The sequence below is a fragment of the Notothenia rossii genome, assembly GCF_949606895.1.
Source record: "Notothenia rossii genome assembly, chromosome: 6".
NCBI classification, from domain to species: Eukaryota; Metazoa; Chordata; class Actinopteri; order Perciformes; family Nototheniidae; genus Notothenia; species Notothenia rossii.
In genome coordinates, this window is record NC_136909.1 from 87140728 (window position 1) to 87166629 (window position 25902).

The window sequence follows — 25902 nt, forward strand, 5'->3', positions numbered from 1 at the left end:
TGGTGCCCCGTGTGAGGCCCAGCCAAACCTGAGGACTTATGTACAACACTCCTTTCTCCTGTTGCTCACACAGGATCTTGATCCACTTTTGAGGAACTCTGAAGCATTTCAATACCAACCTGCTTTGATTTAAAGTCCATAGCTAGACATGTGTACTGTATATATAATCTTGGTTTGGTATCTTCCTACACCTTAAATATCCCAACTCTTAAATATATGAGGGATAAGCATGTGATGTGAATGGGTATTCATTCTGAAGCAAAGTTGATATCAATGAATCAGCAGAGGAAGTTAAAGTCAGAGTTGTCAGCTCTTCCCATCAGGTGACAATCGACCCTCTCTCACATTACAATAAACCCCAGATCAACCTCTTCTCCTTCTGATTCCCATTTCCTCTGATGATGACCCTCTAAGGTCATGATGAAGGCCAGTGGGTAGAGTTGGTCTCCTGCCATGATGCCTCCTGCAAACTGACTGGTTAAGCAGAACTGTGAGCTGAAAGCTGCATTAACCACATTGGGATGAGAAGGCGTAGTAAAATGTTCTGCTACAGGAAGTCAAGTTGAGTGGACATCATGTGACTTCATTATATCAGCAGCAGTAGAAAACATGTTGTTACTGAAGAACAGAGACTTCTTATTGAAGCTGAGCGAGGGACTAAGATTACGTGAGAAGCCATTCGGCCGTTCACTGAAACAACCGATCGAGTAAAGTACAGTATTTATTGAGCTTTGTATTGTATATCTTCCAGGAGGCAACATTTCACGGTGTTTCCTCAGTCAGCTCGTTTTTTGATTGTATTTTCAAAAAGTTCTTTAATGTTTGAATGTTGATAGGCACACTGGTAGATGTAGTCGATGTGTAGGCCTAAGAAGTAATGCCTATATTGCATAAAGTATTAATTATTCAAATAGTTTTACCCAATCAAATGAATTGGCATTCCTATCAATTATTGAATTATTCGTTTCGTCTTCCTTTCCTTTCTTTTGTTTTTTTTAATCTTTGGTAATGAAGTTACATTTATTTATATATAGATATTTGAACAATGGCATGGCCAACAGCGTATGAATGTGTGGGAATGTAATATATGTGAAAGTGCTTTAGGACTTTCCTAAATCCTGAATTATGTAATTGAATAATCATTTCCTTAACTCCGTGACCACAGGAAAATACATTTTGACGTGATTGTTTTGAACAGTTTGGCCATAGTTGTTGTGAATAACTGTCACCTGGAGATCAGTAGAATAGTAACCTTGAGGAGGAACCTTGAGTGTGTTCAGGCTACAAGCCTTTCCTGTTTCTCATGTTTCAGGAGGAAGCTGGAGGAACCTGAACCCAGCTGTGTCTCCATGAAGAGTGACTGGTCTATGGAGAAACCTATTGTCTTCAAAGGTGATCAACACTCTGTTGATGAAAGGTGAGGATTTCAAATGTAAACAGAGCAAGTTATAATAATACAAATATTTATAATAATTTAGTTTATTTAAAGAACGCTTTTCAAGTTGTTAACCTCCTTCGTGATACCTTCTACTCTGGTTTTAGGTCAGAGTTGACTCACAGTTCCCTTCTTCCCCTCCCCGTCCCATATATGTCTTTATTAGCCCCCTGAGACAGATGTAAATTGTGTGATATTGGGCTCTATAGATAAACTATGATTGATGGAAACTTATTGAATAAATAGAGATTGTAATGATAAATATTAAAGCTGATAAATTGGTGCCCCGTGTGAGGCCCAGACAAACCTGAGGACTTATGTACAACACTCCTTTCTCCTGTTGCTCACACAGGATCTTGATCCACTTTTGAGGAACTCTGAAGCATTTCAATACCAACCTGCTTTGATTTAAAGTCCATAGCTAGACATGTATACTGTATATATACTGTGTGTGTATATATATATATTTAAGCAATAGCTCACGACAGGCCGTGGTATATGCTCATTATATCACAGCTAAGGGGCGTGGTTCGGCCCGACGCGAAGCGGAGGTCACACACGGCCTGTCGTGAGCTATTGCTTAAGTATACGTAAGCAATTTGTGATAGGAACACAGGTTGGAATCTTGGTTTGGTATCTTCCTACACCTTAAATATCCCAACTCTTAAATATATGAGGGATAAGCATGTGATGTGAATGGGTATTCATTCTGAAGCAAAGTTGATATCAATGAATCAACAGAGGAAGTTAAAGTCAGAGTTGTCAGCGCTTCCAATTAGGTGACAATCGACCCTCTCTAACATTACAATAAAACCCTTTAAGGTCATGATGAAGGCCAGTGGGTAGAGTTTTTCTCCTGCCATGATGCCTCCTGCAAACTGACTGGTATAGCATTAACCCCATTGGGCTTAGAAGGCGTAGTAAAATGTTCTGCTACAGGAAGTCTCTTCAAGGACCTTTACCTTGTGTGGGTCTCTGTATGGACAGAGATAATGTGAGTTATCTCTTCATGATTCCTCACAGAGAGCACCAGCAGAGCTCAGAGGTTCCCAGAGGTCAGTCTGCCCAGCAGCATAAGACACAGCTGGACTCCACATTTATGGTCTGCACATGAACTACAGCTACTTCACATCTGTTCTGCTCACAGTCAACTCCATGATGCACTTTGTAGATCAGTGGATGGTCAGTCTGTCCAACATGGATCTGATGTTTGGTGACTTTAGTTTGATTGTGTTGTTCATGTATTCTGTTCCAGCTGCTGGAGGACAACATCATCACTTTTGTGAAGAACGAGCTGAAGAAGATCCAGAAGGCTCTGAGTTCAGATTACCCAGAATGCTTAGAGAGTCAGAGGGAGGATGAGGAGGTGCTGGACGGTGAGGATGAAGAGCAGAGGAGGAGCAGCAGAGAGGCATTTCTGAACATCACACTGCACTTCCTGAGGAGCATGGAGCAGGAGGAGCTGGCTGAGCGTCTGCAGAGCAGTAAGAGGGTTTCTATAGAGATTTAACAAGCTGGATAAATGTTGACTAAAGTCTCAAGAGATGGAACAAAGTATATTCAGATCTTCATTCTTTAAGGATCTATTTTACTCATTGATCTGATTTGTTGTGTGTTCATTCAGGAAGTCGTTCTGGAGTGTGTCAGCGTGAACTTAAGTCTAACCTGCAGGAGAGGTTCCAGTGTGTGTTTGAGGGCATTGCTAAAGCAGGAAACCCAACCCTTCTGAACCAGATCTACACAGAGCTCTACATCACAGAGGGGGGGTCTGCAGAGGTCAATGATGAACATGAGGTCAGACAGATTGAAACAGCATCCAGGAAACCAGACAGACCAGAAACAACCATCAGACAAGAAGACCTCTTTAAAGCCTCACCTGGAAGAGATGCACCAATCAGAGCAGTGCTGACAAAGGGCGTGGCTGGCATTGGGAAAACAGTCTTAACACAGAAGTTCACTCTGGACTGGGCTGAAGGCAAAGCCAACCAGGACATCCAGTTCATATTTCCATTCACCTTCAGAGAGCTGAATGTGGTGAGAGAGAACAAGTACAGCTTGGTGGAACTTGTTCATCACTTCTTCTCTGAAACCAGAGACGCAGGAATCTGCAGGTTTGATCGGTTCCCGGTCGTGTTCATCTTTGACGGTCTGGATGAGAGTCGACTTCCTCTGGACTTCCTCAACACTGAGATCCTGACTGATGTCACAGAGTCCACCTCAGTGGATGTGCTGCTGACAAACCTCATCAGGGGGAAGCTGCTTCCCTCTGCTCGCCTCTGGATAACCACACGACCTGCAGCAGCCAATCAGATCCCTCCTGAGTGTGTGGACATGGTGACAGAGGTCCGAGGGTTCACTGACCCACAAAAGGAGGAGTACTTCAGGAAGAGATTCAGAGATCAGGAGCAGGCCGGCACCATCATCTCCCACATCAAGACCTCACGAAGCCTCCACATCATGTGCCACATCCCAGTCTTCTGCTGGATCTCTGCTTCAGTTCTGGAGGAGGTGTTGAAAACCAGAGAGGGAGGAGGGCTGCCCAAGACCCTGACTGAGATGTACATCCACTTCCTGGTGGTTCAGTCCAAAGTGAAGAACATCAAGTTTGATGGAGGAGCTGAGACAGATCCACACTGGAGTCCAGAGAGCAGGAAGATGATGGAGTCTCTGGGGAAACTTGGTTTTGAGCAGCTGCAGAAAGGCAACCTGATCTTCTATGAGTCCGACCTGACAGAGTGTGGCATCGATATCAGAGCAGCCTCAGTGTACTCAGGAGTGTTCACACAGGTCTTTAGAGAGGAGAGAGGACTGTACCAGAGGGACAAGGTGTTCTGCTTCGTCCATCTGAGCGTTCAGGAGTTTCTGGCTGCTCTTCATGTCCATCTGACCTTCATCACCTCTGGAGTCAACCTGCTGTCAGAAGAACCAACAACCTCCAGGTGTCCTAAAGTCTTCAGACCCAAACCTGAACTCACACATCTCTACCAGAGTGCTGTGGACCAGGCCTTACAGAGTCCAAACGGACACCTGGACTTGTTCCTCCGCTTCCTCCTGGGTCTTTCACTGGAGACCAATCAGAAACTCCTACGTGGTCTACTGACAGAAACAGGAAGTAGCTCAAAGACCAACAAGAAAACAGTCCAGTACATCAAGAAGAAGATAGAAGAGGATCTGTCTCCAGAGAGAAGCATCAACCTGTTCCACTGTCTGAATGAACTGAATGATGGTTCTCTAGTGGAGCAGATCCAACAGTCCCTGAGTTCAGGAAGTCTCTCCACAGATAATCTGTCTCCTGCTCAGTGGTCAGCTCTGGTCTTCATCTTACTGTCATCAGAAGAAGATCTGGACGTGTTTGACCTGAAGAAATACTCTGCTTCAGAGGAGGCTCTTCTGAGGCTGCTGCCAGTGGTCAAAGCCTCCAGGAAGGCTCTGTGAGTACAGAAACATTCACATATCATGACTTCAATATTCAGTTCATTATTTTCATATATTGCTTGTTTTCTCTTTATCAGACTGAGTGGCTGTAACCTGTCAAAGAGAAGCTGTGCAGCTCTGTCCTCAGTCCTCAGCTCCCAGTCCTCTAGTCTGAGAGAGCTGGACCTGAGTAACAACGACCTGCAGGATTCAGGAGTGAAGCTGCTGTCTGCTGGACTGGAGAGTCCTCACTGTACTCTGGAGACTCTCAGGTCAGGTTCATCAACATGTTGAGCTTCCTTTTGTGGAAGTATTTAACTTACTATAGTAAATGAACTATTTGTAAACCCGTAAAATTATTCTTTGCTGTTGTGTTCAGGAGCAAATCTACACATCTTTCTCCCTTTCCACTTTTGACACATTTTAAACATTTGTTTTCAATCCACCATGTATGCAAAAATGTTTGCCGTCAGTTCAAATAATTTAGGTTTCCTCGTATTTATGATAACAAGGTCTTAATATTTTTTTTTAATTTTGTAAAAAAAGAGTCAATTCTGAGCTGTTCATTTCTATTTGCGTCCCTACAGACTGAGGGGCTGTAAGCTGTCAAAAAGAAGCTGTGGAGCTCTGTCCTCAGTCCTCAGCTCCCAGTCCTCTAGTCTGAGAGAGCTGGACCTGAGTAACAACGACCTGCAGGATTCAGGAGTGAAGCGGCTGTCTGCTGGACTGGAGAGTCCACACTGTACTCTGGAGACTCTCAGGTCAGGATTCAGTCTGTTTAATTGAACGCCATATTAATCCATATTTAGATTAATAAATAAACTTCAATGATTTCCTTCTAGTCAAATTCATTTTGTTCCAATATTTTTCAATGAACATATTTCATGAAGTTAATTTCTCACTCTTGTTGGATCTTGAAATATCAGCGAGGAATCAGAAAGTTTACTCACATAAGCCAACGGTATTAAGTACATACAGTATTTCACTAAACCTGCAGTCCTCACAGTGGCCTCAGATTATGTGATGTGTTGTACTGTGTGTTTGGAGGTTGTCAGGCTGTATACTAAAGCCATTCTGTTCATATTATCACAATCAGACACAGGCAGGATAATTGTTTGATCTTATTTTCAGATAAATTAGGTGAAATAATGAGCTGTACTAATTGTCTAACATAAGAAGCTCCACTGATCTAAAGGTATATTAGCGCTGATTAATAACAAGTGGTCCATGTGAGAATAACAAAGCTCTGAGTTTGAGAGTGATGTAATGTCCATGTCTCCATGCTGCTCTGACCCCCCCCCCCCCCCCCCCCTTCTTTCAGGATGGAGCCTGCTGGAGTCCGATGGTTGAGACCCGGTCTGAGGAAGTGTGAGTGTGGTTTAATTTGATTCATGAAAACAAAGCAGCCACCATCTTCAAATGTAACCTTCATCATCAAAGTGTCAATAAATGAACAGCTGATAGATGAATAACTGCTGCTGTTCCTCTCCTCAGATTCCTGTGAACTCTCACTCGACACAAACACAGCAAACAGAAAACTCAAACTGTCTGAGGACAACAGGAAGGTGACACGTGTGGAGGGGAAGCAGCCATATCCTGATCATCCAGAGAGGTTTGATATCTGGAGACAGCTGATGTGTAGAGAAGCTCTGACTGGTCTCTGTTACTGGGAGGTCGAGAGGAGAGGATGGGTTGATATATCAGTGACTTACAGAGGAATCAGGAGGAGAGGAAAGAGAGAGGACTGTTTGTTTGGAAGGAATGATCAGTCCTGGAGTCTGAACTGCTCTGGTGACGGTTACTATGTCTGTCACAATAACACAGTAACACACACCACCTCCTCCTCCTCCTCCCCCTCCTCCTCTGGTAGAGTAGCAGTGTATCTGGATCATCCTGCTGGCTCTCTCTCCTTCTACAGAGTCTCCTCTGACACACTGATCCACCTCCACACCTTCAGAACCACATTCACTGAACCTCTCTATGCTGGGTTTGGGTTCTGGTTCAGCCCTGGTTCCTCAGTGTCTCTGGTTCCTCTGTAGGAGGAAGAGTCTCCTCCTGTTCCAGAGACTTCCTCCCTGCTGCCCAGAGAGTTCAGTCTGTTCAGGATCAATGAATAAAGAAGTCTATACAGTTGAAATGTCGGCTATAGTTAATGCTCTACAGAACATAGAGCAAAATCATCTTAAAAAGGTCGTAGTATGTTCAGATTCCCCGTCAGCATCTGTGTCATTACAGTCCATGTCATCCAAAAAGAGAGCAGATATACTTTATGAAATATATGAATCATTATACAAACGACATCATGCAGAAAGAGGAATCAGAGTTATTTGTATTCCAGCTCTTAAAAGCATTTAAGGAAACTAAACGACCGACTCTCTGGCAAAACAAGCCCGGAAGCAGAGAGAACAAAAGAGTTTTAGTTTAAAACAATTAAACTAAAACAATTGTAATGGAAACTTCTGAAGCAATTGGAAACAGGACTCAGAGAGACACAAGGAGAGCTGGAACTCTGATGGCAAACAATGACGGTTTATTCTGAGCTTCGGACGGAGAATTCACAAGACATGTCATGAGCCACGAGTTGACACAGCTTGAGATGCCAAATCAATTCTGAGGGTTCTCCTCTCTGGTAGGAGGTTTCAACTAGTTTGCTGAGTGTAATCAACATTCTTCATTAGAGACCAAACAGCTGAGGACACTGAATGGGTTAAGGCTAGAGGATCGTACACCTCGGGGTCATCCGCACCCCGAGAAGGAAGTGTTCCAGGTGTCCCACAACAATAAAGTATCTCTGACCGAGAGTTGCCCGGTCACAAACTGGTAACAACAACACAATGCTACCCAAGGCTGAGCATCTGTGTCAGAGGGCGAAGGAGGACATGCAGGGCAAATTATTCCCTGACAGTAATAATACGGAAGAATAAAATGTAAGCAATGCAAAAGCAGTGGGATGAAGGGAGAAAAGGACGACATTGTTTAAGTCGGAGGATCTAAACACGGTAGAGCAAACGATCATTTGAAGACTGAGATTAGGGCACACAGGATTAAATCAAACAATGCAGTTGATTGGGAAACATCCATCAGGATCATGTGAATGTGGTTTAGATGAGGGAACAGTGGAACATGTAATCCATCATCAGCTAAACAAGACACACAGAGAGACACTCAAGAGACAATGTGGGGTGGGTTTGTTAAATCTCAAGAACCTCTTTAGTGTTGAGGAGGATCAATATAAAGGGTCATTTGAGTATTTAAGAAAAACTGGATCGATGAAGAGTTTGTCGTTTTCTGTTTTTCGTCATGGTCATTGCTTTGTCCCTGATCTCTGGTCCTCTCTCCTGCAGTAGGTGGCGGTAATGCACCTTAAACTTTTAACAAAAAGAATAAGAAGAAGACTTGATGATAGATATAGGTTTTGAAATACAAATGTTGAACATAAATGGTCAAATAATTAAAAGTAATTGTTAAAATTCACTGATAGGTTCAGAAATGACGTGTAAATGTAAGCTTTATTTTTCTATCAATTTATTTATGCTCTGTAAACAGTACCGGCTATTTCTATAATTTGTTATCGTCACCTTGTTTAAAAAGTATACTGATAGCTTTTTTAATCAGTGTCTTTATTATTAATCATATTTGTATGTAAAGTTGATTGTTTTCACTTTTCCTGCAATAACCTTCTGCTGTTCTGCCTTTTCTGGACAAATAAAGGAATTCTGATTCTGAAAATATTTTGTATTTCTTTTGCTCAATTTCAGTAAATATTGAACTAGAAAAAGATTCAATAACTGCGCTGTAATCCAGGAGAGGGCTACAAAAAGTCACTTTACACAAGCACACAGATAAAAAAGAACAGCTTCTCCGTACAGACGTATGAGTGTAGAACTGTAGAGCTCATCACTTCTGTCACTTCTGTATAAATCACAAAGTTCAAACATTAAATCAAAAATAGTAATTGTTAATATATTGTTTATTTCATTTACTGAGGTCTTAAACCTTATTTAAACATGAAGTACATAAGCAGTGGAATAATAGGATGTATCTAGGTCATTAAACTCAGTTTAATTGAAGAGGTTTGAATGAGACCTTAGAGCGTATTGCACCTAAATAAATAATTAAAATGAATGGCAATGGAGGTCCACTCTAGGGAGACGTCCGAGAGTGGTGCGGTTACCCAAAGTGACAGACCTAATGTTACCCAGGAAAAGAGTTTGAAACGTTGGGAAAAGTGGTGTAAATAGAGGCAGAGTGAACCCGTGAACCCAGAGAGCAGGCTGTGCAGAAAATTTAAAAAAGTATCCGAAAATAGTGCCTCATAATGCGGGTATAGTCCCCTTTCAACTCCCCTCACATTCCTCCAGAGTCAAAATTAGAGTAATTTCTTTTAGAACTAGGGAAAAGGGGTGAAAAGGAAAAAAAGTATCAGAAAATAGTGCCTCATAAGGTGGGTAGAGTCTCTTGTCAGCTCCCCTTACATTCCTCCAGAGGCACATTTGCCAGAGTAAAGTTTCTTGAGAACCAGGCTGGGGGGTCTTGAGTGCTCTCGAAAACCGGGTTTCCGATTTCCTGCAGATGGTAGTCTGAAATGGATGGATCAAGATTTTCGACGGAGAAGGGGAAACGGTTTTTCCCCTCTCTGTTGTAAGTTGCGACGGAGAAGTGGAAAAGTGTCCGGGGCTTCGGCCCGAAGCGCCGAAGGGTTGAGCTTTTTCGAGCCCCTTCTCCGTTGGCACTCAGTCATTTTTTCAACAATTTTTTAAAACTTCATTTTTCATTATTTTAAGATATAATTAACCATTTTCTTCACTTTTTTCCTCTTTCCACGGGTGGGGGCGCATAGCAGGCCGCCTATGAGCACCCAAATTCAGCCTAGAACCTCCAGGATTTGTGGGCTAAGCTCCATAAACTGACAAAATTACCCAGAAATGTCAAATTTCTAGCCCCAAAATATAATACAAATACATTTAAATAAAGGTACAATTGTGCTGCGAATTACTCGGAATTTGATTTATATAGCCCCATGATAGTGATTATGTCAGGGGTGAGTGAAGCAGGCAGGACCCAAATGCAGATTACACAGGAAATACCTTTATTTCAAGGTTTAAACAGGGACAAACAGAACACTACCCCGTGAAAACAGTCACAGACAAACAAGGAACTAACAAAGACAGACAGAAAAACCAGAACTTAAATACACACAAGACCATGGGCGCGGGAAGGGGGGTGCTGAGGGCGCTGCAGCACCCCCTAGCGGCAGGCAGGGGGTGCGGAGCTCCCCTGTCTGAATTATTATTTGACGGTTATTGCTGCTCCCGCTGTGCATAATCTGTGTAATATGTTGCCAATAAATTCCACATTGTTGGTAAAATAATATGTTGGCCTGGCCCGAATGTTTTGTAGCCCCGGACAATTCTACCTCAATAATATAATACATTAACCGTGCTTTACGTGTACCTCATCAAGACACTAGAGGACGGCAGGACTGTAATTTCCCGTGTTCAGTGAATGCAACAGAGGCAAGACACCAGACCAATCAGAGAGTTGCATGGAAATAAAAGTGTGCTTGTGTCATTCAAGCTCGGCTCTGTGTGTGTGTGTGCGGATATAGCGCATTTAGTGTGTGTGATAGAGGGAGAGAGAGGGGGAGAGAGAGAGAGAGAGGGACCGGTGCCAGCAGCAGGGACCGTGTTGTTAGCATCGTGTTAGCTAGCTGCACTAACGGACATACGGAGCTGTTTGTTCCACAACAAGCTGGAGGAGAGCTCTCCTCTCAGACTGACAGGCTCAGGTGAGCTAAAGGACTCTGAGTGTTTAGATAGTTAACTTTAGTCTAAGTTATCTCAGTGGGTCTCAAACAGTTTGGTCACAAATTATTAAAAAGATTATTTCCGCGGCACACCTTCATATGATCATTATAGTTATAAAAAAATAAGAGAATAAAGGAAAAACAGTTATGAAATACTATATGGCAGTAAAACAAGAAAACAGTTTGAAAGGGGAGTGATTTGTAAAATATTCATAAAGAAAAAGAACATCTGCTTACAGTTGTGTTTCATATGGATGTTGAGAGATGTATCCATAGATCTCTTAATGTTGCTCTCAAAGTGCACCAGATTGATGCTTTTAACTTCAATATTTTAAAAAATCTTCCCGGGGGAGCATCCCCCCGGACCCCCCTACAGGAGGGGCACTTTGCCCCTGCCTATATGCCGTGAGCTGTTTATCGAGTCTTCATTGTAACAGTCGCGGGTGTACTGTGTGTTTGCGTGTGGGGACTGGAGTGCTTTTGTGCGGGCTCTATAGTGCCCGTAATAGTGTTCACTGGAGTCCAGCACCTCAGCACCCTCACTCAAAATACCTTCCCGCGCCTCTGCACAAGACTAATCAAAGAAACAAGAGACAGGTGAGGAGGGAGGAGAAAACACAGGGGCATAAGGTGAACCCAATCTGGTAATCAGACAGGAGGGAACACAGACAGGCCGTTTCTCAATCTCGAGGATACTGGCTTCCAAGCCAATATTTCAAGGATGCTACATCATCGAGTGCCGCCGAAGTACTGTTCCAATCTCCAGCATACTTGGAATTCGGGGGGAAATTTCGAGGCTGCACATAGGTAGACTTCGCGTCCTTAAAATCCCCACAATGCTTTGCGCACGGACCAATTTCAAAAACCCTTGCGGAGAATGGCTGAACCGACGCAGCACACATTTAAATCTAAGTATGTAGTGGCGTAGAAAATGTGTAGTGTTGGTAAATGTGTTACTTTGTTAAATTCGTAACCACCATAAATGTGTTCCGTGAAAATAAAGCAAGTTCATAATTAGATAGACATCGTGAGGTATTTATTTTCGGTACAGTTTATGTTGACACCGTTAGAGAGAGTGGCACACTTGTTAGCCTGTTCCATTCTTCTTTGTTTTCCGAAGCCGTGGCTTGGAAGTATATTTGCTTCGATTCTGAAGGAAGTGACTTGGAAGTACGCGACTACCAAGCCAGATCCTCGCGATTGAGAAACGGCCACAGAAAGCAACAGGCAAGACAGGGGGTGAACACTTTTCAAAATAAAACAGGAAACCAAAGACAGAAAAAGACAAGACAAAACACAGACAGATCGTGACAGATTAAAATTCATTTTCATGGGAAAAAGTGTTAAAACGCCTGATTAAAGCATATGCAAGACCCCAGTGAGCTCCAGAATATGTGCATTGTGATAGGGAACCATATTAATGATGAAATAAATCATTTAAATGCAAAAATAATGATTATAAATCATTTTAGGGGGAAAAGTGTGGAGAGAACCTCACTTTCCAAAGCAGAAATAATATTTAAATGGTTGGGAAAAGTGTTTTTAAACGTCTGGAAGAGAGTTTTCGCCTGTCATTTTGCGCAATATCATTTAACATTGACCAGGAAAGGTTCAACGTGAACTGGTATCATGCAAAATGACAGGCTAAAACCCAGGAATAAGTGTTTGAAAGACGGGGAACAGTTGTTTAAAATAGTCTGATACCTCCAGGGCACATCACCGCATTTTACAAGCCAGGGAATGTGCCTGAATCCTGGGTATACATGTTTTAAATAGTCTGATACCTCCAGGGCTTATCACCGCAATTTACAAGCCAGGGAAGGTGCCTGAATCCTGGGTAAACATTGTTTAATTGTTTAAGTGTTTTTAAATGTGTGAAACAGTGTTTTGTCACTTTCAAAACTCTCCCGTCATTGTCCGGAGAAATGGGGTCGATGTTGTATTCAATCTGACCGTTAATATTCCAGTGAGACGAAGTACGTAAAATGACCGGAGTGATCCCATGTTAATTTTGTCCAAAAACCGGAGCATTCCCTCACCTTTTTTTGACTTTGCCTCTTTTGTTGATATTTGTGGTTTATGCTACAATGTGCACCAATATGTGTAAAAAATGATTATAAGTATGATATATGAATACAAATGTTATTTTTGATTGGTGATGGTGATTTTATGATTTTATTATGGCTGTTTATCCTCGAGTATTTTTTCAAGGCTGCGAACAGAAGGAGAAGGTGTTATGTTACTTTAGTGGTTCTGTCCTGGAGAGATCATCATTTTACAAAATAAAGTTACTCAAGTACATCTTCGATCTTCGCAAATCAGATATGAGTCTTCAAACAAATCGTGCTCAATTTAAGGCGGGGCCTTGCATATGACGTACACCTGCACACTTACTAGCCTGTTCCATTCTTCGTTCTCCGAATGCTAGGAAGGATTCTTGCCTAGCCTCTGAAGGACCTGACTCGGAAGACATGTCCTACCAAGGAAGCGTCCTCCACTTTGTGAAACGTCTACCACTGTCATCAGACTGGCAGGGGTTGTTCCTTGCTCTGCTCTACCTCCCACCGACCAAATGGACTCAGTAGCGCTCCCTGCTGCCGTGGAGCATGTGTGACTGAGCATGTGTGAGTGTGTATCATGGATGTATAATAAGAACTGGATACAGCGTGGGAGGAGGGGCCTCGTTCATTCCTATGAGAGTTACTCATTGGCGCGTGAAGTCAAAATGACCCCACTTTTGAGAGAGCGAAACGTCACAGATTACCCGTCATCCCTGAGAAGTACCCGTATGTGCGCTCATAGAGCATGCGCAACTTTAACCACACCCCCCATAAGGCTCGTTCACATCAAGCCGTCCCGTGGGTTTGATGCACGTTCATAATGCAGAGGAAAATAACTCTCAGAATAACGTTAGTAGCACACTTTACAACTTGAGGACCTAATTTTTTTAATAAGGGCTATACAAATGTTCATACTGGGTAGTTTATTTGGTTAAAAAAAAATTATCCAACGATTTACAGACCACTCTTTCCCAATGTTAGTCAATGGGAAAATGTATTTCTGGGCCCAGGGACATCACGGCCTGAAACAGAAGTTGCAGTACCGCCGTTTGGACACTACGAATTGTGGGAATAAAGTCCGGAGCACGTCCTGGGGGCTTGGTGTGTATTTGTATATTTGTGAGAAAATCCTGAGCACAACCACGGCGGAATATTACTGCTAAAAGTCACGTGACTCACGTGACTTTTGGCAGTAATATTCCGTGACATGAGAAGAAAAGTGTTGTACTTAAAAAAAAAAGTGTTGTACTTGTAAAACCTATATGTATGCTGAATTTGTCTCTGAAACATCATTTATTCGAAAAATGTAATGTGTTGGTTTGATTGATATGTTTTTTATTTGCAAAACTAATTGCATTAGTTTGTAGATGGTGTTCTGTATTTGCAAACCACACTGTGTTTTTAAGTGAATCATAAAGCATTTGTAAAACTTGTTTAGTTTTTTAGTGGAGTTATGGCAGGAAATTAGCTCCATAACACTCAAGAATGGTATCATCTCAACAATCCCATTCCCAACAAATCTATCCATAAACACATTTGATCCCGTGAACGCAGCACAGACTGAGACTTAGTCATACCAGTCGGACTGCTAACTGTCAGTGAGGCGACACACACACACACACACACACACACACACACACACTCAGACGCAGGATAGGAAGCACCTTCACTTCATATGATGGACGCTGAAGTTGATGAAGCTCAGACGAGGCTGCTACTGATGAAGCTCACGGCTAACAGTTCAGTAAGTAGAGCTGTGATTGGTTGACGTTGTTGATTGTTGTGGTCTCAGAAACGCTTGAGTTGATGAACGTGTGATTGTTTAAAGCTGCGAAACAAGATGGCCTCCTAGCTGTGCGAGCAGAGAGAGAGTGCAGGTTAGTTTAAAGAGTTCCCTGTGAGGAGGAAGAGGAGTTCAGACTGATGGGGGTCAGTCTATCAGGAGGGCTACTGATGTCGAGGGGGACGCAGCAGGCGGGCTCTAGGACCCAGCAGCCATCAGAGAGCTCACCTGGGCCTTTGCTCCTGAAACACCTGAGAGACTCTGGCTGCGTTTCATTGGTCGATCAACACGCCCTCCTGACCCCCCCTCAGGAACTCTGATCTAAAGTCTAAACAGTGAAATTCAAACGTCTTAATGCAGTATTCTCACCTTGTTACATGTGTCCAGATAATGAAGAAGTGTACTTGTAGTGTAGTGTGTAGTGTAGTCTACACATTCATTTAACTGGAACTGTTTCACTACTTTTGCTGACATACTTTTAACATATTTCTAAGTTATTTATTTTTCACAGAGCACATTAAGGCTGTAGTTTCTGATGAAACTGTGAGGGACTCTTTCTCTATTGTAGTCTTCCCTTCAGGTGTTCTGTGTTAAAGCTGAGCAGGACGGAAGCCATTTTGTTTCTTAGTCTTCACTATAAAAAAATAAAACTCAAGTCCAAACACGTCAGCAAACCAAAAGAAAAGGTGTGTTCAATTCATTCGGGAAGCTCAAATATGTGCCAAAAATAAAACCTCAAGGTGTGTTCACCTTAGTCAGATCTGGAACGAAGGAAAACCAGTTTACAAACCGGTAAATGGAGGACCTCCAGTGGTCACTCTGAGGAACTGGGGTTACGTACTGTAACCCAGCTTCTATGAGTATAGGCGCAGCCCTCTAAGGCTATCGCTATTGGGTAATCCCCACTGCACGTGTGCAGCACTGACAGACTTAATCCACGCCCACCCACGGACTCACTTCCGTATAAATAGGAAGTAGTCCCTACAATCTGCTCCCACACAAACAGCTTTTCTTCAGCTATTCGCGGAGCCAGTGGGGCCCGAACCTTAGAGGGCTGCGCCTATACTCATAGAAGCTGGATTACAGTACGTAACCCCAGTTCTATATCCAATCCAGTCTCATGGCATTTCGTGTTCACCAACACGATTTTTAATCTATTGATTCGTGTTCACCAACACGATTTTCTCCTTTTTTTCGTGTTGCACAGCACGATTTTAAAAGCAATGTATTTCTACTGGTAATGTGTTTCGTGCCTGCAGCACGTCTTTTTCTCCGGTCGGGTCGTGGAAGACCGGAAGCTGTGTGGTTCATAAAAACCTGTTCTTACTCAATATCAAGCCACGATTATTGCTTTTATTTTAAATCGTATAATTTCGGACTTTTGTTTCCGTCTGTGAGGAAAATAAATGGGGCTCAGAGCCTCAGAATACTGAAATCTGTATTTTTAAATCTTTTTTTCCTTCTAATTTGTTATTCTTTTCAAAATAACACACTGTTATTTACTCACCAATAACACACAATTATCCTTGCTTTTATTTATTGGTTTAATTCCATAATCTCTGGGTTTTTTGGTGTCCGTCCACTGTCATTCCACTGTTTATTGTGCGACACCACATGTGTCTTAGTCTCTGCTGCTTTCCTTGCCTTTGTACTGCCATGCAGTTCATGGTAAACACATTATTCACACTCAAAGCTTGGTGTGTGTGTTGCGTTACAGCCTGTTAGAGTAGCAGCATTACTCCTGTTTACATACGGATAACGTGACACCATCAAGAATGGTATCATCTCTTCTGTTCACAAACACATTTGATCCTGTGAGCGCAGCACAGTGAGACTTAATCCAACCAGTCGGACTGCATACTCTCAGTGAGGCGAGGACACACACACACACACACACACACACACACACACACACACACACACACACACACACACACACACACACACACACACACACACACACACACACACACACACACACACACACACACACACACACACACACACACACACACACACACACACCCTAACACACACTCAGGATAGGAAGCACCTTCACTTCACTTCGTCTGATGGACGCTGAAGTTGATGAAACTCAGACGAGGCTGCTACTGATGAATCTCACGGCTAACAGTTCAGTAAGTAGAGCTGTGATTGGTTGACGTTGTTGATTGTTGTTGTCGCAGAAACACTTGAGTTGATTAACGTGTGATTGTTTAAAGCTGGGAAACAAGATGGCCTCCTAGCTTTGAGAGCAGAGAGAGAGAGTGCAGGTTAGTTTAAAGAGTTCCCTGTGAGGAGGAAGAGGAGTTCAGACTGATGGGGGACAGTCTGTCAGGAGGGCTACTGATGTGGAGGGGGAGGTAGCAGGCGGGCACTAGGACCCAGCAGCCATCAGAGAGCTCACCTGCGCCTTCGCTCCTGAAACACCTGAGAGACTCTGGCCATTTCTCAATCGCGAAGAAACTGGCTTCCAAGCCAATATTTCAAGGATGCTACGTCATTGAGTGCCGCCGAAGTACTGTTCCAAACTCCAGCATACTTGGAATTCCACCGAGGCCGCGTCCTTGGTTTGGGGAAAAGTTCAAGGCTGCATATGGGTAGACTTCGCGTCCTTAAAATCCGGACCAATTTCAAAAACCCTTGCGGAGAATGGCTGAACCGACACAGCACACATTTAAATGTAAGTACGTAGTGGCGTAGAACATGTGTTGGTAAATATGTTACTTTGTTACTTTTGTTATCATCAAAAATGTGTTCCGTGAAAGTAAAGCAAGTTCATAATTAGATAGACATCGTGAGGTATTTATTTTCGGTACAGTTTATGTTGAAACCGTTAGAGAGAGTGGCACACTTGTTAGCCTTTTCCATTCTTCTTCGTTTTCCGAAGCCGTGGCTTCGAAGCATACTTGCTTAGTTTCTGAAGGAAGTGACTTGGAAGTATGCGACTACCAAGCCAGTATCCTCGAGATTGAGAAACGGCCTCTGGCTGTGTTTCATTGGTCGATCAACACGCCCTCCTGACCCCCCCTCAGGAACTCTGATCTAAAGTCTAAACAGTGAAATTCAAACTTCTTAATGCAGTATTCTCACCTTGTTACATGTGTCCTGATAATGAAGAAGTGTACTTGTAGTATAGTCTGTAGTGTAGTCTACACAGTCATGTAACTGGAACTGTTTCACTACTTTTGCTGACATACTTTTAAAATATTTCTAAGTTATTTATTTTTCACAGAGCACATTAAGGCTGTAGTTTCTGATGAATCTGTGAGGGACTCTTTCTCTATTGTAGTCTTCCCTTCAGGTTTACTTTGTTAAAGCTGAGCAAGACGGAAGCCATTTTGTTTCTTAGTCTTCACTATAAAAAAATAAAACTCAAGTCCAAACACGTCAACAAACCAAAAGAAAAGGTGTGTTCAATTCAGTCGGGAAGCTCAAATATGTGCCAAAAATAAAACCTCAAGGTGTGTTCACCTTAGTCAGATCTGGAACAAAGGAAAACCAGTTTACAAACCGGTAAATGGAGGACCTCCAGTGGTCACTCTGAGGAACTGGGGTTACGTACTGTAACCCAGCTTCTATGAGTATAGGCGCAGCCCTCTAAGGCTATCGCTATTGGGTAATCCCCACTGCACGTGTGCAGCACTGACAGACTTAATCCACGCCCACCTATGATGTGGGCCCAACCTACGGACTCACTTCCGTATAAATAGGAAGTAGTCCCTACAATCTGCTCCCACACAAACAGCTTTTCTTCAGCTATTCGCTGAGCCAGTGGGGCCCGAACCTTAGAGGGCAGCGCCTATACTCATAGAAGCTGGGTTACAGTATGTAACCCCAGTTCTATATCCAACCCAGTCTCATGGCATTTCGTGTTCACCAAGACGATTTTTAATCTATTGATTCGTGTTCAACAACACGATTTTCTCCTTTTTTTCGTGTCACACAGAACGATTTTAAAAGCAATGTATTTCTACTGGTAATGTGTTTCGTGCCTGCAGCACGTCTTTTTCTCCGGTCGGGTCGTGGAAGACCGGAAGCTGTGTGGTTCATAAAAACATGTTCTTACTCAATATCAAGCCACAATTATTGCTTTTATTTTAAATCTTATAATTTCGGACTTTTGTTTCCGTCTGTGAGGAAAATAAATGGGGCTGAGAGCCTCAGGATACTGAAATCTGTATTTTTAAATCTTTTTTTTCTTCTAATTTGTTATTCTTTTCAAAATAACACACTGTTATTTAATCACCAATAACACACAATTATCCTTGCTTTTATTTATTGGTTTAATTCCATAATCTCTGGCTTTTTTGGTGTCCGTCAGGAACTGAATTTCAAAATAAAAATAACCGGAAACAGACGTAGGCCTCTAGGAGTTTAGGATGGCCGAAGACACTACACTACCCATAATTCCAAGCTATCGTTTAGGACTACAGTCCCCGTGATTAATCTTCAAGCGCTGGGATTGGATGTTGGAGTGGCATTGCGCCAAGGTTACGCCGAGCTTCAAACAGCTGTTTGAAATGGAACGAAACCACGCCAGACTATCCAAAACTGGAATCGAACGCCCCCCCAGAACTACACATGCTGGCTATTGTGTTTCGCAAAATCTTCCATGGGACTGAACATTTTAGTTTTTCCCACAATTAGAAGTTGCCAGTATTAAACACATTGGTGTTATCAAATGTAAAACATATAATTAATAAATGGGTGAAAATCGCTTGTGTCCATAATGCGCAGCATTAATATATACCCACATGACAGCTCATTGTTACTTTGTAATTCTACTCCACAATTCAGAGGTTAACCTGATTGCCAAGTGCCAACAATCAGGAGAGATATTTGATAGTTGGTGCTTGAGAAGACTAAACATTTATCTGCAATTGACATGAATGGAAACGAGTAATAAAGTATATTCATTACTCGTTATTCTCTACTAATAGTTCATTAAAGACTGTATAATGGCTATTTTGCACATCCCTTTCAAGATTTTCAAAGGTTATTGACATATCATTTACAAAACTATGGTGTATGCAATGAATGAAAATCTTGGGTCACAGGTTCCTCAACAGCACATTATAAGACATCTATCAATATGTGTTTGTACCTCCACCATTAAACTGTCATATTCTGCCCATTTCTTATTCTATCTACATAAGAGTATAATTAATGTGTATAATATCAGTTAAAATAAGTGCTTCAACATAGTTAACATTGCAGGAAAGCAATATATTAGACGTTAAGTACTTTGTCAGGCTTAATATTTATCTGTAGATACCCCCAAAGCTTTTTTCTTATTTGAAAGAGGACCTTAATCTAAAGTATTATTTAATGTTTAAATAAAGGTTAATTAGTTTTTCTGTTTTGCTCATCCTCAGATTAATATCTTTGTACATCCTGCACTAAACTGTTTTATTGTAGAGATCACTTACAGTATCTTCTTGATTTTTTATATTCTATATTTCTATCATTGACCTTCTACTTTCCCCCTATGAAAGTATGTACTCTTAATATTTTTTTAATCAAATATAACATAAAAACAATAATTCAGTAACGTGTTTTAACCACTAGGCGGCGCACACAAGGTACACACAGCTATAATAACTTTGTATTATTAGTGTAGGACACTTATGTATGTACAACATCTGAAGATGTGTAGTTTTATTCATGTTTTCACATAATTTTATAGCATATTGCTATACTATTTCAGACTCAGTATTTACATTCTTATATTCAAAGAAAATCAAAGTCCTTTTATATCTGCTGTGCACCGTTATGGTGTAAATATAACCTATCTACGAATTAGATCAAATATAAAAGTCAGCCGAATGAAGGTTGATACTGCAAGGAGACGTATTGTTTGAAGAGAAATTGAAGATGTTGTTTAATTGTTGATATATATATGATCCACGTCACGTCTTCAGTTTCGGCGGCATTTCTTCCAGTTTGTCCAAAGGTCTTCTCATCAGGGCTCTATAAATAAAGAACTACGGCAGATCTGTAATATGTAATGCAGCCGAACCGTGTATTACAATGCCGTTATGTGATGACTTTCAAAGAGAAAAGCAAGAACACTCGGAATTGACTATTATTTTATTATTTTAAAATGTTTTCGGGATTTCATATCATATAAACACCAAATCCCAGCATGCATTGCGGCTAAAACATCCAATCAGCGTTCTTAAACCATAGCTGAGGATCTTGGGTAATCGCTAGAAATGCCTACGTCTGTTTCCGGTTATTTTTATTTTGAAATTCAGTTCCTGAAGGACGCAAACAAAGCCCGAGATTATGGAATTAAACCAATAAATAAAAGCAAGGATAATTGTGTGTTATTGGTGAGTAAATAACAGTGTGTTATTTTGAAAAGAATAACAAATTAAAAGAAAAAAAGATTTAAGAAATACAGATTTCAGTATTCTGAGGCTCTGAGCCCCATTTATTTTCCTCACAGACGGAAACAAAAGTCAGAAATTATAAGATTTAAAATAAAAGCAATAATCGTGGCTTGATATTGGGTAAGAACATGTTTTTATGAACCACACAGCTTCCGGTCTTCCACGACCCGACCGGAGAAAAAGACGTGCTGCAGGCACGAAACACACTACCAATAGAAATACATTGCTTTTAAAATCGTTCTGTGTGACACGAAAAAAAGGGGAAAATCTTGTTAGTGAACACGAATCAATAGATTAAAAATCGTGTTGGTGAACACGAAATGCCATGAGATTGGGTTGCTATATCGTATAAGGCTTCGCCCTCTAAGGAAATCCCGGCGGGTTGAGAGCAGCGTTGGTGTGTGTGTGGGCTGAGTTAACTGCCTCTGTGTTCTTTTAATTGGCTGCAGAGACAGAAAAGAGGTGCTTCACAACCCCATTACAATCCAATTATTCTTGGCATTTTTCAAAAACAATGTCAGCGATTTGACTCAAACGTTTCCCTCACAGGAGAGCCGCCATTTTTCTCTCTGTTGAAAACCAAATTGTGCTATCCATCACGAGTACATGCCACTTCTGCCATTGCGGAGAGCAACATTATACTAACGGGGCAGAGAGATATTTGGATAAAGTACCCTTCAAAGGAATCTTTTTTTCATGCATCTGTCATTTATATGGTGTCCGACAGCGTAACGCGCTGCAACGATCAAAAACTCTTCCGTCAGGAGAAACGTGCTACAGTTTCAAAAAAGATACAGATATTAAAACACAAATGTTCAGCATTTAGAAAACATTCAGCAACTTGAGGAAACATGCGCAGCTTTTACTAAAAGCTGCAGAAACCAAACGCTGCAAGAAGCTCAAAAAAAAACAGAGACCAAGGGACACTAAAGAGTGACGCACACAGCTGGGAGACCAGGGGACACTAAAGAGTGACGGGCACAGCTGCGAGACCAGGGGACACTAAAGAGTGACACACACAGCTGGAGACCAGGGGAGACTAAAGAGTGACGCACACAGCTGGGAGACCAGGGGACACTAAAGAGTGACGCACACAGCTGGAGACCAGGGGAGACTAAAGAGTGACGCACACAGCTGGGAGACCTGGGGACGCTAAAGAGTGACGCACACAGCTGGGAGACCAGGGGACACTACAGAGTGAGACCAGAGGACATTAAAGAGTGACGCACACAGCTAAGAGACCAGGGGACACTAAAGAGTGACGCACACAGCTTGGAGACCAGGGGACACTGAAGAGTGACACACACAGCTTGGAGACCAGGGGACACTAAACAGTGACACCAGAGGACACATAAGAGTGACGCACACAGTTAAGAGACCAGGGGACCCTAAAGAGTGACGCACACAGCTTGGAGACCAGGGGACACTAAAGAGTGACGCACACAGCTGGGAGATCAGGGGACACTAAAGAGCGATGCACACAGCTTGGAGACCAGGGGACACTCAAGAGTGACGCACACAGCTTGGAGACCAGGGGACACTAAAGAGGGATGCACACAGCTGGGAGATCAGGGGACACTAAAGAGTGACGCACACAGCTGGGAGACCAGGGGACACTCAAGAGTGACGCACACAGCTGGGAGACCAGGGGACACTAAAGAGTGAGACCAGAGGACACATAAGAGTGACGCACACAGTTAAGAGACCAGGGGACACTAAAGAGTAACGCACACAGCTGGGACAGTTTGTTGACGTTCAGGAATATAAAGCTGATGAACTGTCTCTGTCTCTGATTTAGTTTGTCTCATAACTGTCAGTGTTTGTCAGTATATCTGAAATGACAGGTTAGCTACGTTAGCTAGCTAGCTTACAGCTGATCTGCAGTAACATCAGAAGGAGTCATGTGACCACATTGTTAAAATAAGACGACCAAACATTTTAGGAAAGTTTCCAACAACAGAGACAGTTGTTCAGTTTTATAATCCTTAACTGATCAGGTCTCTCAATGAGATTTTACCTGTATAAATAAAGGCTGAATAAAATGTTTTTTAAAATGTGTTATTATTATGTTGGAATTTAAAGTAAGAACCAATGTGTGCTGCTTTCCTTGCGTTTTTACTGCCATGCAGTTCATGGTAAACACATTATTCACACTCAAAGCTTGGTGTGTGTGTTGCGTTACAACCTGTTAGAGTAGCAGCATTACTCCTGTTTACATACGGATAACGTGACACCGTCAAGAATGGTATCATCTCTTCTGTTCACAAACACATTTGATCCTGTGAGCGCAGCACAGTGAGACTTAATCCAACCAGTCGGACTGCATACTGTCAGTGAGGCGAGGACACACACACACACACACACACACACACACACACACACACACACACACACACACACACACACACACACACACACACGCAGGATAGGAAGCACCTTCACTTCACTTCGTCTGACGGACGCTGAAGTTGATGAAGCTCAGACGACGCTACTACTGATGAAGCTCACGGCTAACAGTTCAGTAAGTAGAGCTGTGATTGGTTGACGTTGTTGATTGTTTTTGTCGCAGAAACGCTTGAGTTGATGAACGTGTGATTGTTTAAAGCTGGGAAACAAGATGGCCTCCTAGCTGTGAGAGCAGAGAGAGAGTGCAGGTTAGTTTAAAGAGTTCCCTGTGAGGAGGAAAAGGAGTTCAGGCTGATGGGGGTCAGTCTGTCAGGAGGGCTACTGATGTGGAGGGGGAGGCAGCAGGCGGGCCTTAGGACCCAGCAGCCATCAGAGAGCTCACCTGCGCCTTTATTCCTGAAACACCTGAGAGACTCTGGCCATTTCTCATACGCGAAGAAACTGGCTTCCAAGCCAATATTTCAAGTATGCTACGTCATTGAGTGCCGCCGAAGTACTGTTCCAAACTCCAGCATACTTGGAATTCCACCGAGGCCGCGTCCTTGGTTTGGGGAAAATTTCGAGGCTGCATATGGGTAGACTTCGCGTCCTTAAAATCCGGACCAATTTCAAAAACCCTTGCGGAGAATGGCTGAACCGACACAGCACACATTTAAATGTAAGTACGTAGTGACGTAGAACATGTGTTGGTAAATATGTTACTTTGTTACTTTTGTTATCATCAAAAATGTGTTCAGTGAAAGTAAAGCAAGTTCATAATTAGATAGACATCGTGAGGTATTTATTTTCGGTACAGTTTATGTTGAAACCGTTAGAGAGAGTGGCACACTTGTTAGCCTTTTCCATTCTTCTTCGTTTTCCGAAGCCGTGGCTTCGAAGCATACTTGCTTAGTTTCTGAAGGAAGTGACTTGGAAGTATGCGACTACCAAGCCAGTATCCTCGAGATTGAGAAACGGCCTCTGGCTGTGTTTCATTGGTAAATGGTAAATGGACTGTACTTATATAGCGCTTTATCCAGTCTTTAAGACCCCTCAAAGCGCTTTACATACTACATGTCATTCACTCATTCACACCCATTCATACAGAGCAGTGTACCTTACTCTAGGACCTAACATTCACACACATTCACACACCGTTGGCCATGCCATCGGGAGCAACTCAGGGTTAAGTATCTTGCCCAAGGATACATCGACATGTTGACTGCATGGGCTGGGATCGAACCCACAACCTTCTGGTTGAAAGACGACCACACTCCCTCACAGCCACAGTCGCCCTATTGGTCGATCAACACGCCCTCCTGACCCCCCCTCAGGAACTCTGATCTAAAGTCTAAACAGTGAAATTCAAACGTCTTAATGCAGTATTCTCACCTTGTTACATGTGTCCTGATAATGAAGAAGTGTACTTGTAGTGTAGTCTGTAGTGTAGTCTACACAGTCATTTAACTGGAACTGTTTCACTACTTTTGCTGACATACTTTTAACATATTTCTAAGTTATTTATTTTTCACAGAGCACATTAAGGCTGTAGTTTCTGATGAAACTGTGAGGGACTCTTTCTCTATTGTAGTCTTCCCTTCAGGTTTACTTTGTTAAAGCTGAGCAAGACGGAAGCCATTTTGTTTCTTAGTCTTCACTATAAAAAAATAAAACTCAAGTCCAAACACGTCAACAAACCAAAAGAAAAGGTGTGTTCATTTCAGTCGGGAAGCTCAAATATGTGCCAAAAATAAAACCTCAAGGTGTGTTCACCTTAGTCAGATCTGGAACAAAGGAAAACCAGTTTACAAACCGGTAAATGGAGGACCTCCAGTGGTCACTCTGAGGAACTGGGGTTACGTACTGTAACCAAGCTTCTATGAGTATAGGCGCAGCCCTCTAAGGCTATCGCTATTGGGTAATCCCCACTGCACGTGTGCAGCACTGACAGACTTAATCCACGCCCACCTATGATGTGGGCCCAACCTACGGACTCACTTCCGTATAAATAGGAAGTAGTCCCTACAATCTGCTCCCACACAAACAGCTTTTCTTCAGCTATTCGCGGAGCCAGTGGGGCCCGAACCTTAGAGGGCAGCGCCTATACTCATAGAAGCTGGGTTACAGTACGTAACCCCAGTTCTATATCCAACCCAGTCTCATGGCATTTCGTGTTCACCAAGACGATTTTTAATCTATTGATTCGTGTTCACCAACACGATTTTCTCCTTTTTTTCGTGTTGCAAAGCACGATTTTAAAAGCAATGTATTTCTACTGGTAATGTGTTTCGTGCCTGCAGCACGTCTTTTTCTCCGGTCGGGTCGTTGAAGACCGGAAGCTGTGTGGTTCATAAAAACATGTTCTTACTCAATATCAAGCCACAATTATTGCTTTTATTTTAAATCTTATAATTTCTGACTTTTGTTTCCGTCTGTGAGGAAAATAAATGGGGCTCAGAGCCTCAGGATACTGAAATCTGTATTTTTAAATCTTTTTTTTCTTCTAATTTGTTATTCTTTTCAAAATAACACACTGTTATTTACTCACCAATAACACACAATTATCCTTGCTTTTATTTATTGGTTTAATTCCATAATCTCTGGCTTTTTTGGCGTTCGTC

At 42.3% G+C, this 25902-nt stretch overlaps 1 protein-coding gene and 1 pseudogene across 2 annotated transcripts in view; both read left to right on the plus strand.

The window, feature by feature from the left end:
• LOC307044221 (uncharacterized protein) overlaps window positions 1-25902 on the plus strand; it is a 75579-nt gene that overhangs the window by 9987 nt on the left and 39690 nt on the right. The window lies entirely within an intron of this gene.
• On the plus strand, window positions 274-8578 carry LOC307042875 (NLR family CARD domain-containing protein 3-like; annotated as a pseudogene). The gene is made up of 9 exons (XR_013810682.1): window positions 274-323; window positions 1313-1417; window positions 2459-2537; window positions 2691-2919; window positions 3060-4866; window positions 4948-5121; window positions 5437-5610; window positions 6171-6217; window positions 6344-8578. The product of XR_013810682.1 is annotated as an NLR family CARD domain-containing protein 3-like (transcript).